The sequence below is a fragment of the Castor canadensis genome, chromosome 19 (assembly GCF_047511655.1).
Source record: "Castor canadensis chromosome 19, mCasCan1.hap1v2, whole genome shotgun sequence".
Taxonomy (NCBI): Eukaryota; Metazoa; Chordata; class Mammalia; order Rodentia; family Castoridae; genus Castor; species Castor canadensis.
Window position 1 is genome coordinate 36,735,219 of NC_133404.1, and position 14,690 is coordinate 36,749,908.

Consider the following 14,690-nt stretch of genomic DNA (forward strand, 5'->3'; position numbering starts at 1 on the left):
TTCAAAACAGAAAGGGAGGAAATTCACATCTCAAATGCTACATCCTTCAGCAAAGGCTGTATAACCCACACCAATTACAAATGACAATTTGGTGGATTTCCAGCTGATGGGAGACATATGGTTACATGGTGTTTATCATGTGTCAGGGTCTGAGCAAGCAAGGAGCCAAGGAAAACATTTTGGAAGAGTATTATTCTTCAGTTTAGATGTCCTCTGGACAGATGTTGTAGGTGGAATAACAGCCCCTCAACTACATCCATGACCTGATCCTTGGAACCTGTGAGTGTCTCTTAGATAGCAAAAGGGCCTTTGCAGCTGTGTTTAAGATAAGCTCTTGGGATGGAACCGTTACCTGTGTAGGCACAGGTAAGTGGGTCTGATGTAATCATAAGGGTCCTTCTAAGAAGGAGGTAAGAGAAATCAGAGAATACATGAAGATGGGAGGATGTGTTTTGAGGGTGGAGGAAGGGGCCACTAGCCAAGGAATACTGATGGCCACTAGATCCTCAAAAGGACAAAGAAGTAGATTTTCCCTCAGTCTCCATAGCAACCAGCCCTGCTGATGCCTTGATTTCCCTCCAGTAAGACTGATTTCAGACTTCTGATCTTCAGAACTGTAAGGGAATAAACTTGGCTATGTTAAACCACTAAGTCACTGGTAATTTGTTACAGGAGTAGTGGGGAATGAATATAGCAGTCAACACTTTGTATATTGATCTAATGAGTAATTACAACCAATGAAGGACACACCAGCAAGGACATTTTGTTTGCTGTTTAAGTGATTTGTGTGGAACATGTTAATGATTTAGATAAAGTATGAGGGCATTGGGGGAGGGATGCAACTCTAGGTTACCAGTTTGCAGAGCCATCTGCATTTCCGTTACTTGCAGTGGTATACCTGAACTTTGGTAGCTAAGGGTGACTTCCACATCCAACAAAGGGTTAGAAAACAGAAATGTGTCCTACAGAAGACACTATAGAAAAATCTTCTCAGGTTGGACCCTTCCAAGCTGTTTGCCATCAGGCCTAGGTGGATGGATTTTTAAGTCTCCACAACTCAATTTTCAGAGAATGGCTAGAAGCAAAGACTTTGGGCCTAGAAATACTTGGGTTCAATCCTGAGATCCAGCTCTTGACCTGAGGTTAGTTAAATAATATCTTTACACAATATTTTATCTGTTAGACAGAGGTAATAGAAACAACTCCACAAGATATTTTTCATATTAAATAATATACATAACAGGCTAGCCTGTGATTTTTAATGAATGATCATGTTATTATTTGCTTACCTATGGAAAGGCCATGGTAATCACTACATTAATGCCCTGAGAGCCAATGCAAACCCCTCTTGGCAATCACTCATGATGATGAGTGATCATCTTTTGATCAGCCAATAGGTCAAATCAATAGGGCAAATTCTTGGTAGCATTGCATAGTCCTTGGATTGGACAATAGGAATAAGTAGTGTGTCACCCCCTCTTTTTCCTTCACTCTCTAATAGTGAGAGCACATGACAGGTGAAGCCTCTGGTCACCAGGAGCCCTGAGTGACTATGACAGCAGAACTCCCAGCAATGGACATGGACCTTAGACTGTTTTCTGTAATTATAACAGAATACCAGAGACTGGGTGATACATAAGAGAAAAGGTTTATCACACAGTGATAAACCTCACAGTTCTGGAGCCTGGGATGTCCAAGGTCAAAGGAAGATCTAGGGGGGCCCTTCTTGCTGGTGGGGACTCTCAGGAGTCTAGGGAATCTTGTAAGAGATGCCCTGGACTCTTGCAGGGAACATGCAAGAGACAGTGTAAAACTGGCTTTTGTAACAAACCCACTCTCGAGATAACCATTAATCCATGAATGGATAATTCACTCATGAAGGCAGAGCCCTGATGACCTAATCACATCTTTTTACATAATTGTAAATACATGCTTTATTTGACAGAAGTGGTCCACAGTCATAAATGAAAATGCAATGCTATGTGAAATTCCACTGAGTACCATTGTTCTAAAAATAGTTCCAGCATCTGAATCATTCCTCCGTTGTCTGCAATGGTTTACATATGTGCACACCATCACCAGGTGATGGTGGACAGAGGACCAATTCCCACAGATGCTTTAGGAAACTGTGGATTCCATCATCAGACATGGATTGGATAAGGAACCCTACTTGAAACAAGCCAGATAGGAAGGACTTAACCCTAGCAAATTAAGGGTCCAAAGTGAAACCCATCTCCCCACAATATACCTGCAAAGTTGCCTCAGGTGACCATAAGCTCAAAGCAGGGCTAATTAAAGCCAGAGCCATATAAAGCTTGAATGTCAGGCAGCTTGACCTACAAATTTCAGACAAGGTCAAATTTAAGACCAGGAAAACATGACCAGTGACTTTTTAAGGTTATTTCCTGGGAATCACCTCTTAAAGATTGGACCTCTTACTACCTCTCAATGGAGATTGAATTTCAGCCTGAATTGTGGTGGGGACATTTAAATGAGGGCATATAACCACATAGCATAAGGGAGTTCTCAAGACTCCTGACAGCATAAATGAGTCATCCAACTAGATATGTCCACAGCACATCTCAAACTTGGTATGTCCACACGTCCATAACCAAATTCTGACCCCCTTGGTCCTCAGACCTGCTCCTTCACCGTGCTGCCCATGTTAGTAAGTGACACCATCATCCTCTCAGTTGCTTATGCTAACACCTAGGGAATCTTCTAGATTCTTTTCTGTATTCACCGGATAGATTGCCCCAGGAAATCAGTTCTACTTTTAAACAGAATAATAATTCCAAATAATAATTTACTGCTCTCCACCTAATGCTACTACCCAGTCCAGGCCTGGGCCAATACAACTGCCTTCAAACTCACTTTCTGTTCTTATGCCTCCTTCTCTACACCTATTCTTTGCCTAGAGTGACCTTTTAAAATCAGGAAATATATCTTGACACTCTCCTTTTTAAGATACATTCACTAATTTTCTAGCACATTTTTACATTTTATCAAGTGTGAGGCACTCCTTCCACATATTGAGGACACAGCAACAACTATTCTTTTGCTCATGGCTCACGAGCTACTGCTCTGCATAACAGAATAGAGGGACACAGTGCAGGTAAGTGGGGGAGTCATTGGTGGCAGGTTGAGGACCTTCTGTAGGGAAATAAAAGGCAAGGCTCAAAGTGAGGTGGAGGGAAAAGGCTAAAGTGACAGGAGAAAGTTTGGAAGGGTTGTGGTGGAGACGGGACAGACAGCAAGATGGCTGTGGAATAAAAGGAGCATTGCCAGCACAGCCAAAGGTCCCCTTGAGGTTGTGAGTTTCTCACAGTGTCAAGCAAGTTGGCCTGAGTGTTTCTAGTTCTACCCAGCTCTTTCCAGGTGAACCTGGAAATTTAAGGAGAATTTAAGAAGGGTTGGAATTTTTTAGACAAATGCAATGGCAGAGAATTGAGCTATCAAAGAAAAGTGTTTACCATCATGGATTGAGCTAAAAATGGAGAGTGAGATCTTGAAGGAGGAACAAGTAAGAAGGTAGCTATGTCCAATGGACTGGAGATCTTTTGGGGCCAAGGAATGACTGCAAAAAGGGTGTTAGAAGGAGTGATGGTAGTGCTGGGGTGGGTGATTGCATTTCAAATACAGTCCAGACCATGATGTATCGTCCAGATTCCTCTCTACCTCAGTCCTTAGCCTGGCCTTGTTTTTCTTCCTTGAATGCGTTCAATCAGCCTCCCCCCAGCCAACACACACACACACACACACACACACACACACATACACACACACTCTCTTTCTCTCTCTCTTTCAACCTACATGCTTGTCTGCTGGGAATCCCCTTCTTTGCAATAGTCCAGTGGCTACCTCCATCTCATCATTCCAGCCTTTCCTGTGTCCATCATAGTGACCCACACCTTCCTTCATTCAGGCTACTGTTTTGTTTTTTGGTGATACTGGAGTTTGAACTCAGGTCTTGAGCTTCCTATGCTGCCACGCCATCATTCTCCCAGTCCTTTTGGTGTTGGTTGTTTTTGAGATAGGGTCTCGCTTCATGCCTGGGCTGGCCTGGACTATGATCCTACTATTTATGCTTCCCTTGTAGATGGCTGTAGCCATTAGTTGAGCAGTTGAATTCACCCCCTCCATCACTCTCTTTTACCCCCTCCCCATTCCTGGAACAGTTTCAACTGCTCTCCTTTTTCCATTTTCACACACGTGTACATAATATTTAAAATTATTGATGCACAGCCATTTTTGCCCTCAAGGAGGTTCAGTATTTTGGTTAAAGTCAAAGGAAACCCTTTCTAGTAGGAGTAGTGATTCTCAACCAGGGACAATGACATCCTCCATGTCTACAGATACTTCTGGTCATTACAGCTGAGGGGGAGGGTACTGTTGGCATCCAGTGGGTAGTGTCCATGGACACTGCTAACGGTCTAATGATGCATAAGATGTCCCTCCATAATAAGATTGACCTTGTCCACAGTACTGATAGGGCCACAGTTGGGAACTCTGCCAGGGGTGAGAGTAACCAGGCCACCACTCAGAACAAACCTGTCTGAAACAAGAAGGAAACCCTGCAGACATGGCACCTCCATGAGGCTGGCGAAGTCCCCCACAGACCTGCTTGTGGATAGTGTTCTGAGGGATGGGCACAAGCCAAAATAAGCAATTCAGAAAACATCCTACTTTTTCCAGCCAAAGGACACAAGACACAGGGCAGACCTGGTTTGTAACTAGCTGTTGTCTGCAAACTAGGGTCCTGGAAACCTTGAAGTGGACAAACATTTCAATTATGTGTTAATGAAAGAGCACATTGGAGCCTTGATGGTCCCTGCATGGAGCATTTCTCAACTGCCATTCCTACTCATGGGAAAGACCCCATTTGCAAAACATTTATTCAAGGCTTAATTACTAGTAAGTCCCCACATGGGGCCACTCCATTGAAAGGCTGCACAATGGCGTGGCCTGGCAGTCAATGCCCCATTCATGCACTAATCAGAAGAGATAATGGGTGTGGGAGAGCAGGCCCACAGACCTGAGGAAACTCCCCCTCCCCCCCTTTCCCTCTGGGTTCCTCTCTAATTAGAGCCCTGTTCACTTGCTAATCAGTGTTGGGAGAACTAAAAGTTTGGGAGAGACCTTTCCTGTTGGAGTGATGCTACTGGGTAAGACCACATGGGTTACCTCAGGCCTGAAACATCAGCCCTGCTTCTCTCCAGTTGTTGTCCTGACCTCCACCCACACAAGCCCACCATTCTAGGTATGTTGTTCTATTTAATTCTTATCACAAATACAGGACATGGTTTTATCATTAATTTCCTGGTGATAGAGATGAGAAAACTGAAACTCTTGCCTTTTCCAAAATCATATAGTTGAATAAAATGAACAGAAAAACTGGTCTCCAACTCACCAACAAATCAAGCATTTCTTTTTGGCGCCCATGTCCCAAATACTGGCTATATAGCACCATGGCAGAATGGATCCAAAAGCAATACACACTGAACACAGAGGCTCATGAGAGGGGATGGTGGTAAGTTGGATTAGGGTATAAATGTTGAAGAACCATCAAAGTCTTTCAAGGAACAATTAAATCCTAAATTATTAAAGTTACTCCAGGAAAAGAAAATAGAAAGAAATTTACAATTCCATTTAAATTATTGATGTAGATATAAAAAAAACTTACACAAAATATTAGCTAACTGAAACAAAAAAATGAATTTAAAAATATACTGAGAACTTCTTGTGTGTAAATAAGAAAAATTCCCAATAGAAAGAAAGTCAGAAGACACTAACATATAATTTATGGAAGAAGACATCCAAAACATCTGAGGGTATGCTCAAAATTATGAACCAAAGACAGGCAAATTGCAAAAGAAGGTGTTGCTTTATACCTAAGTAGATTGGCAAAGTCAGAAAGCTGGGTAATGCCAGGTATTGGTGGGGAGGTAGGGACAGGAATGCTTGGCTACTGCTGACATGTGTGGAGTTCTATAGAGAACAGCTAGTTCTCTTCATCTAGTGAAATTCAGTGAAGCATGTGCCTGACTCAGCAATTCTATCCCTTGCTGTGTAGTCCAAAGAAACCCTTACACAGCAACCCAAGGAGCATACGGAAGTGTGGCATTGATTGTGGTGTCAGGAAACTAGAGATCAACTGAGTCCCTTCATCTGGAGAATGGATAGGCAAGTGTGGTGGGTGGGGCCAGGAGCCTCCACTCTATTCAACCTTGCTGGCGTAGCCAGAGGGAGGGTTGGCATCAGGTTCTTGTCTCATAAAGCTGAGGAATGAATTTTGCAGACAATGAAGGGTGAGCATAGAGGTAGGAAAGTTTATTAAGAGAAAGAATGAAAGCTCCCACGGGAAGGGAGAGGTCCTCCTGAGTAGGCTGCCAGAGAAATGGCATGGTCTAAGGTTTTTATCCATTTTCTCCAGGCACTGCTAAATCTCTGTGCCAATTAGTCATGCAGACAGCAGCATTTTAGTTGGCTGTGTCTGCAATGTTCTGATGGGTTGTGCATGAGTCCTCATAACTGCCCTTATTCTGGTCCATCCTGCTTTTCCTTCTTTCCATCCTTTGAGGTTATAGAGAGATCATAATGGAGGTTTCCAAGGGGCCCTTCTGTCTCAAAACAAACAGATTAGCTGTAGCCATAGCAATGTGTTTAAGAAACTGTAATTAGTGAGAAAGGTAAGAACCCAACGAAACTCAGCAAGTCAGTAACATTTATGAAAAAATTCAAATAAGTGCATACAAAATAACATCACTTTGCAAGAACACATACAAACAGAAGCTCAAAAGTGGTTTCCCTCATGGAAAGGGGACAAGGAGTGGAGTGTATCCACCAAGGTTCCAGCAGGAAAGAGCTGGCACATACAAAGAGAGATCATTCCAGATAGGTGTATTTTCAAGGTGAGGAGAATGCAGGGATACCTTGAGAGGTGGTGTAGAAAGCCAGGGTTAGCAAAGTGGAGCCTTACTTCACCCCAGGGGCCCTGGGACTGGAGGAGGGAGTAGTTACTGAGAGAGCTGGGAAGTCAGAGTTGTCAAGAGCACAGCAGTGACCTTTGGTGACTGAGGGACCCAGCTAGGGACTCTGACTTCACTCTCCTCCCTACTTTGTTCTCCAGTCACATCTCCCCATTGGTCCTTCCAACAGAACACCATGGGCCAAAAGAGGCCATTGATGTATCCACTGTGTCCTGCCTCTTGGCCAGCAAGAAGTGAAGAAGCATGTTGGAGTATGTCTGGAGGGACAGATGGTAGCTACATGACTACAGACCATGAGGAGAAAGGAATCTAGTTAAATATTAATGTGGTGGAGGGTCTTCCAAGAAACATGGAGCTCCAAGAGGAATCTGGCTTCAGTTAGAAAGAAAATGAAAATCTTTCCTACTACATTGTTGATATCCTACGTTGTGTGTATGTTTCACACAGGTGAATTTATGATTGTTATTATAAAATTGGTCAGCACACAAAGTGCTAGTGGACTCCAACAATAGTAAAATCTTTGAATATGCAAGTTTTTATTAGACTTTTGAGGAATGGTAAAATATATGGGATTTCTGAGCCAAATTTTTATAGAATCCTGTAGCCCTGAAGCATTCCTATGAGATCCTAGTATTTTAGGGCCAGAGTTTAAAACTTACTTACTTACTTTTTTTTTATTGTTTTATTATTCATATGTGCATACAAGGCTTGGGTCATTTCTCCCCCCTGCCCCCACCCCCTCCCTTACCACCCACTCCACCTCCTCCCTCTCCCCCCCACCCCATCAATACCCAGCAGAAACTATTTTGCCCTTGTTTCTAATTTTGTTGTAGAGAGCAATAATAGGAAGGAACAAGTGTTCCTGGTTGAGATAAGGATCGCAATACAGGGAGTTGACTCACATTAATTTCCTGTGTGTGGGTGTTACCTTCTAGGTTAATTCTTTTTGATCTACCCTTTTCTCTAGTTCCTGGTCCCCTTTTCCTATTGGCCTCAGTTGCTTTGAGGTATCTGCTTTAGTTTCTCTGTGTTAAGGGCAACAAATGCTAGCTAGTTTTTTAGGTGTCTTACCTATCCTCACCCCTCCCTTGTGTGCTCTCGCTTTTATCATGTGCTCATAGTCCAATCCCATTGTTGTGTTTGCCCTTGATCTAATGTCCACATATGAGGGAGAACATACGATTTTTGGTCTTTTGGGCCAGGCTAACCTCACTCAGAATGATGTTCTCCAATTCCATCCATTTACCAGCGAATGATAACATTTCATTCTTCTTCATGGCTGCATAGAATTCCATTGTGTATAGATACCACATTTTCTTAATCCATTCGTCAGTGCTGGGGCATCTTGGCTGTTTCCATAACTTGGCTATTGTGAATAGTTCCTCAATAAACATGGTTGTGCAGGTGCCTCTGGAGTCACCTGTGTCACAGTCTTTTGGGTATATCCCCAAGAGTGGTATTGCTGGATCAAATGGTAGATCAATGTTTAGTGTAAAACTTACTGTCTTGATTGAATGCACATCTCTCTGTGATTGTCTAACCCAAGTCATCTATCTCCATAATATGTCCTCTTTTCCAGCTCCAGTCTTTGATTAATCCAAATGTCTTCTGGTTTCTTTTATTACAGAGTATTAATGTTTAAAATACCATAGTCTATAAGAATGCAATTAAGTGGCCTCTGCAAAATCTCTCTCCTTCCTGTCCTTGAATGATGAATCTTCCAAGAATGACTGTGCCACAGTGTGATCAGAGGATAGGACTTTTATTGTGTTTCTGCTTTGTGCCATAGTTGGACATTAACACTGGTCCTTTTGTGCAACAGAAATTTGCTAGGTGAATCATAATAAAGTCTGAACTTAGAAATCAGGAGTGACTCTCTTGGGACAATGGTCTGGGACAATGGTGAGGAGCCTTGGGCAAGATGGCTGCCATGATGGAGCCGTCCTCAGACACTGGAGGGGCCCAGTGCTCAGTGAGATCCATAGGTTAAAATGTCTAGTTTGTTCACTTCTCAAGTTTGACACCAAAACAGTAAATAGTGAAAACAAATCAATCACTTTGGCTGAATATTCCACGAAGAGAAAAGGACAGTCCCAAGGCCCGTGACCATGTCACATGGATCTCAGAGGTGGGTTAGACCTTTCAAAGAGGTGCCAAGTGACCAGAAGCCCAGAGCAGGGTTCTATGGAGGCAAATATTAGTGGGTTCTAGGACAGAGACGTTAGACAGGAGGGAAGATATGCAGAAATACAAGCTTGGATCCACATTAGGATGGAAAGCAGGCTTGGAAGAGACCTGCCACACACCAGATCTGAGAGGCTGCTGATGGGTGGAGTGGTTGAGAAGTCTGGGCTCAGAAACAAAAATTACCTTGCTCACAATTCTGTCCAGCTCACTTGATGGTTTCATGGTGTCTCTGAGTTTTTTGTACATTCATAGAAAATTTATCATTGTGTCTTAGTCCATTTGGGCTTCTGTAACAAAATACCATAATCTGGGAGACTGAGAAATAAATTTATTCCTCCTAGTTCTGGAGGCTGGAAGTCCGAGATCAAGGTGCCAGCAGATCTAGTATTGGTGAGTTTGCTTTTAGGTTCATAGAGGGTACCTTTTAGTTGTATCCTGACATTGCGGAAGGAACAAGTAGCCCCTCTGAAGTATTTTATAAAGTCACAAATACCATTTATGAGGGCTCCACCCCCAGGACCTACTCGTCCCCTACCTCCTAATACCATTGCATTAAGAATTAATAATTTTGAAGAGGACATAAATATTCAGAGTCTAGCATATTGTAATAATTAATGTTTGTAATTCCTTCCACTGGAAGGGGATGGATGGTGAGATGAAGACCCAACGGCACAGATCTAGGAAGACCTGGGATTCTGGGGGTCTGACTGCAGGAGCTGGCAGGATCCTCACAGGTACTGAAGCTGATTTCCAAAGGTAAAGTAAGGAACATATCCCAGCTGAGCGTAAGCTTATCCTGCTCTCTCTGGCTGGGCTCACTCACCAAGTATAAGCCACTTAAACAGATAGATAGCCAAGTGTGTTTACTGTCTTCATGACAATAATGTGCCATTCTTTTTCCCCCGCAGACAAAGTCTTGCTGTGTAGCCCAAGCTGTCCTCAAATTCTCTATCCCCCTGCCTCAGCTTCCTGAATGCTGGGATTATAGGCATGAAGCACCATTCCCATCTATGTCAGTCTTCTTAGCCTTGTGGAGGAGGTGGAGTTTCTGGAAGTCACAATATACCTTGTAGGAGTCATGGAATATCCAAATAGTCACAGAAGACTTCCTGGGAAAAGGGCTATGTCTGTATTGTGCAGTTAATCCTATCACAGTGGCATGTAATATATACCATAAGTACTTACGGGAAGAAGGAAGTAAGAAAGAGGGGAAGGAAAGATCAGTGTTGGTCTAGGTCAACACTGAGTGTTTTCTGGGCAGAGCTGGAGTGCAGCTCTCAGTAGATAACCTTACATGGGAGTGGAGCTGTGGCTCCATTTGTCCACACATTCATTCTGCACCTGTGTTGTGTAAGGTAGCTACACTGCTAGAGATATGGGGTGAACACCCTCCTCCCAGGAGCAGCCAGAACACTTCCTTCCATCCATTCTTTCATCCATCCGTGTATTTATTCACTTATCCAATAAATACCTATTTAGTCACAAGCATAATGTTAAATTCCAGGGGCACAAGTATATTTAACCTGAATGAAGTAGGTTGAAAGCTTGAAGTAGCTCTGGAACAGGTGTTCTCAAACCTTGGAATCACTTGGGGAAAATTGAAATTCTTACCTCGAAAGGGTCCAGCTCAGCTACTGTGGGAATGAAGCTTGGGCATTAATTAGGCTTTTATTGACCCAGTTGATTCTATTATGCACACAAGTTCAAGAACCACTGCTCTAACAGATGAGTTTGAGCTGGAGGAACAGATAAGAGAAGATGCTTCAGAAATAAATGTATACAGACATGCCAAAATGTGGTAGAGTAAGTTGTGTTCAAGGGATAGGACGAGTAGACATTTTGGGGACAAGATAGGCTGGTGGCATAGACAAGATGCAAAGTGAGAGAGCACAGGCAGGCTCATCCTGCAAGCCAGAAGGATTTGGAAAGATATCAGGAGAAGGTGATGTTTAAGTCCCCTGCAGAACAGCTAGGATTTGACAGATGGTGATGGCGTGAAGTTTCTCCAGGGGGAAGCAACAGAATAGATGGGACAAAGCTAGAGCCAGGAGTTGCCAGGTCAGAAGTGAGGCAGCAACAGAATAGATGATAGAAAAATTGGAGGAGAGGGCAGGCAGAGTGGCTCAAGTGGTAGAGCGTCTACTTAGCAAACATGAGTGCCTGAGTTCAAATCCCAGTACAGACCAAAAAAACACAAGGCGAGATTAAAGGAGAGAGTAAAGTTAGGTCATAGGCTGAGGAATTTGGGTTTTACCCTAAAGCAATGAAGAGACACTGAAAGTTAGTCTTTTTGTGGTACTTGGGCTTGAAACTCAAGGCCTCACCCATGTTAGGCAGGCGCTTTACCACTTGAGTCACTCCACCAGCCCTTTTTTGTGATGGGGTTTTCGAGATAGGGTCTCAGAAACTATTTGCCCAGAGCTGGCTTCCAACCATGATCTTCCTGATCTCTGCCTTCTGAGCAGCTAGGATTACAGGCACGAGTTACGCGTGCCTAGCTGAAAGTTGGTCTTTGCAGGAGGGGACCATCAAGATTAAGATTAAAAGATTTATAAGTTCCCTGCAGCCCGGAGGAGGCTGGCAGATGGGAACACCCGAAATGAAGCTAACAGATAATTTCTAGGCAGTAGACTTTGCATGTCTTCAACACGGTTAATGGGAACATTATTTTAATCTAAATGAGTAAGAGGCATTTTCTTACCCTTTAAAGCTCAGAGGCTGACTTAAATGGGGAGTCATTTAAAAGATCAAGTTGAAATTGTTGGTAGAAAGTGGCTTGTGATGGTGGAGATGAAGGCAGCAAGGTGAAACTTACCTGTGCCTGTTGCTTAGTCCCCAAACAGCTGCCCAATTCCACACCCCCTGCCAATGTAAAGCAAAAAAGCAAACAACTCCGACTGGCCCTCCCCTTTACAGGGTAGAAAATGACAAGATAGAAATGTATCAGCCCTGCCTCTCTGTAGACATTGAGACTCTGTGACTGTTTCAGAGGAGGCTCAGGCCAGCTGGGAGCTGGGGAGTGAGAAGGAAGCTCCCAGGAATGCCCCTGGACTCTCACCCTCCTGTGTGATACTGGAAATATCTTTGCTGAGCCTTCCTGGGCAGAGAGGGCCCTTTGGCAATGCACACCCACCATGGGTGCCTGGAACTTAGCTTGTGAGTGCAGGGCTGACATTTACGCAGAAGCACACATACGGATTGTTGTTAAGATATTGAGCGGCTTTCTTAGGAAATGGAAAATTGCTGCTGTCACCTAAGAGGAGTACTTGCATTGCCTGGCTGTCCCCCAGCCCCTCCCCTGGGACACCACAGCAATTAAAGGGTCTGTGTTCCCGAGGCTGTAGGATTCCAGGCTCTTAGTCCAGTGCACCTACTGAGGTGCAGCATTCCTGGGTGTACCATATTGTGACTGTCACCCATGAAGGTGAGACCAAAGTTCCCTGCTGAGAACTTCCTTCTCACTGCTCTCCTGTTCCCTAAACCCAGAGACCTGATCTGTTGGCCAGGCCTCCTGGCCTCCTTTTCTGAGGTCCACCCCTGCGCTCTGCTCCTGACCCCTCCCCCACTGCTGACTGGGATCTTGCTTTGAATTTAATGACTCTAGCCTCTCTGGGGCCACTGTCAAGTACAGCCTCTACAACATGGTCCCCAGATCTAGGGGCCTGGACAGTACTGCCTCAGACCATACACTCCTTCACTGGGCCTCCCAAACATTCAACTTTAGTCTTCTGGTCAAACTCCCATGGCTGACTCTCCCCATCCAAGCCCTACCCAGTTATGGTCCCTGCTTCCACACGATTAGCCTGTGGCTACTGGAATTTTACCATATTCCAGAAGCCAAGTTCTTCTGTGCAAGGACAAATGCATATGACATATGACAATCTCTAGTACCCATGGATCTTCAGTGGTGAGGAGCACACTGCACTAAAGCAGTTGCAGAAAACCTAAGAGGCAAAGGGGTGGAGACCAAGGTCGTGGTGCTCATGTTACGTTCTTACAGGTTGGTGATCTTAAGTAGTTTACTGTGCTTCTCTGTGCCTCAGTTTCATCATCTATAAAATGGGAGAAATTATGACTTTTACATGAGATGATATTAAAAGTATTTGGCACATAAGTGGGAAGTGGGAGCTCTTGCTATTTATTATGGTATATTTCTTTTTCTTTCTTTCTTTTTTTTTAATTTCTATAGTTGCTAGGCCTTTGTTTCCTAGGCTCCATTCATACCAAGACTCTGGATAGGTATTTGGTCTTTATTTCCCAATGCACCCTCAACTCTGATTAAGCATTTTGGTTTGGATTAACCTCTGGCTCTTTCTTCTCTTGTCACCTTACCACCAGACTTAAGCTCTGGTCCATCTTGCGGTCTGTGGCAGACATTTTGCTACACACCTACTCAGTACCATTCTTCCTTTCCTTGTTATTAACAAAGCCTTGCTTTGCTCAGCATAGTGATACACCCAGCTGAAGTACTTGCCTTTCCAGACTCCCTTGCAGGAGGTTCGGTGAGTGTTTATCCAGCAAATTCTTCTGTTTACTTACTGTGGACAATTCAGTCCTTATGACATTTCTATGAGGTAGCTACTATTGTCCTTGTTTTACCGGGGAGCTACAGATAGGTTAGTTCAGGAGCCTAAGCATACACAACTGTTCAGTGGTTGAGCAAGGATTTGAACCCAGTCAGGTTTTAAAGTCAGTGTTCATAACTAGGAGATTTGGCTGCTTCCAAGGAATTTCTGAGAAAGTCTGTGCTTTCCTGGCACAGCTGTCAATCCCTTCCCATTTCCTTGTTGCACTTTTTGGGGCCAAGAACACTGATGAGAAGTACAAGGTAGATCTATCACCATCATATGGCCACAAGGTGAAGGGCATGATGGAGCCTGAGACAGTGATGACACCATAGGTTACTCTATTTCTTCTCGGTGGCCTTTTCTGGGCTCCTTCTTATGGAAGACAAGTAACCTTAGCTGGGTTTCTGCAGTTGAATGATGAACCTTAACTTGTGGTACTCCGGCTCTGACCTCTCAACAGGAGGATTGCCACATGGTCTCACTCCCAACGGTAGCTTTTTCAGGACACAGCCTGCTTCAGGCTCACATCCAGTGGCCTCTCCGGTGACCCAGCCTGTCTGGCTCTGAATGTAAGAGGACCATTGTAGGGTCTCTGTTGGGGAGTGGGAGGACCTGTTTAATCAAGATGTAGGGCACCAGAGGAAACATTGGGAGGAGTAGCTTAATAGAGCTGAACTGGAAAAACGGATTAGCTTCAAATGTTGCATCCTAATTATGTAGCATGATAGTGAGCACATGGTGCCTGGTCAATATGTTTCTTTCATTTATTCATTTGCTTAAATTTGCGTGGAGAACAGAGAGAGCGTTTCATACATGGACATGCTAAATAAAACACATAGTACCAAAATGAAAGTTTGAAATCGTGTTTACTCCTGATTCTTGGTCTCTTTCTGTTGGCACATTTTTACAGTCATCTCTTGCTTAGTGATGGGGACATGTTCTGAGG